Here is a 1803-nt window from a genome sequence, read left to right as displayed (position 1 = left end):
CATCAAGAAAAAAAGGGAGAGGACCCAAATTAATAATATCAGAAACGAAAGAGGAGAAATAACAACTGATACCACAGAAATACAAAGGATTGTCAGAAACTACTAGGAAAAATTATATGCCAAGAAATTTGAAAACCTTGATAAAATGGATGAATTTCTGGAAAACTATTCCTCCTTCAGTGTCCCAACACTGAAGGAGGAAGAAACAGAAAGCTTAAACAGACCGATAAAAGTTGGGGAAATTGAAGCAGTAATCAAGAAACTCCCAGCACACAAAAGCCCTGGGCCGGATGGTTTCATGGGAGAATTTTACAAAACACATAAGGAAGAGCTAACCCTTGTCCTTCTCAGACTATTCCAAAAAATCCAAGTGGCGGGAAGACTCCCAGATTCTTTCTATGAGGCCAGCATCACCCTGATCCCAAAACCAGATAAAGACCCTACAAAGAAAGGAAACTACAGGCCAATATCGCTGATGAACATAGATGTTAAAATCCTCAACAAAATATTGGCAAACCGCATCCAGCAATACATTGAAAAGATTATCCACCACGATCAAGTGGGATTCATTCCAGTGATGCAGGGATTGTTCAATATACATAAGTCAGTAAACGTAATACATCACGTAAATAAAAGACAAAAACCATATGATCATCTCAACAGATGCAGAAAAGGCATTCAATAAAGTACAGCACCCATTTATGATCAAAACACTCAACAAAATGGGAATAAATGGGGCATTCCTCAATGTAATAAAGTCCATATATGAAAAACCTACAGCCAACATCATACTCAACAGGCAAAAACTAAAAGCTTTCCCACTAAGATTGGGAACACGACAAGGATATCCACATTCACCACTTCTTTTCAACATTGTATTGGAAGTCTTAGCCACAACGATCAGAAAAGAAAAAGAAATAAAAGGCATTCAAATAGGAAAGAAAGAGGTTAAATGATCATTGTTTACCGATGACATGATAGTGTACATAGAAAACCCTGCAGACTCCACCAAAAAACTACTCAATCTAATACGTGAATTTGGCAAAACAGCAGGATACAAAGTCAATATTCAGAAATCAAAGGCATTTTTACACCAATTTTTTACACCATTTTTTACACCATTTTTTACAACAATGAAATAGAAGAAGAAATCAGAAAAAATATACCATTTGATATAGCAAGAAGAAAAATAAAGTACCTAGGAATAAATTTAAACAAGGAGGTAAAAGACCTGTATGCAGAAAACTGTACAACATTGAAGAAAGAAATTAAGGAAGACACAAATAAATGGAAGCATATACCATGCTCAGGGATTGGAAGAATTAATATCATCAAAATGTCCATACTACCTAAAGCAATTTATAGATTCAACAAAATCCTTATTAAGATACCAATGATGTATTTTACAGAAATAGAAGAGACATTTCAAAAATTTATATGGAACCACAAATGACCCCGAATAGCCACAGCAATTTTGAGAAAGAAACACAAAGTAGGAGGGATCCCAATACCAGACATCAAACTATACCACAAAGCCACTATACTCAAAACAATGTGGAACTGGCAAAAGAACAGACCCATAGACCAGTGTAACAGAATAGAAAGACCAGAAAGAAGCCCAGGTCTATATGGGCAACTAATATTTGACAAAGGGGGCAGAAGCATAAAATGGAGCAATAATAGCGTGTTCAATAAATGGTGTTGGGATAGCTGGATGGCTACATGCAAAAAATTGAAATTTGATCATCAGCTGATATCATACACAAAAATAAACTCAAGATGGATAAAAGACTTAAATATAAG

This window comes from Pteronotus mesoamericanus, unplaced genomic scaffold (genome assembly GCF_021234165.1).
Source record: "Pteronotus mesoamericanus isolate MK-2021 breed Mesoamerican mustached bat unplaced genomic scaffold, CSHL_Meso_final contig_27, whole genome shotgun sequence".
NCBI lineage: Eukaryota > Metazoa > Chordata > Mammalia > Chiroptera > Mormoopidae > Pteronotus > Pteronotus mesoamericanus.
This window is presented reverse-complemented; position numbering follows the sequence as displayed.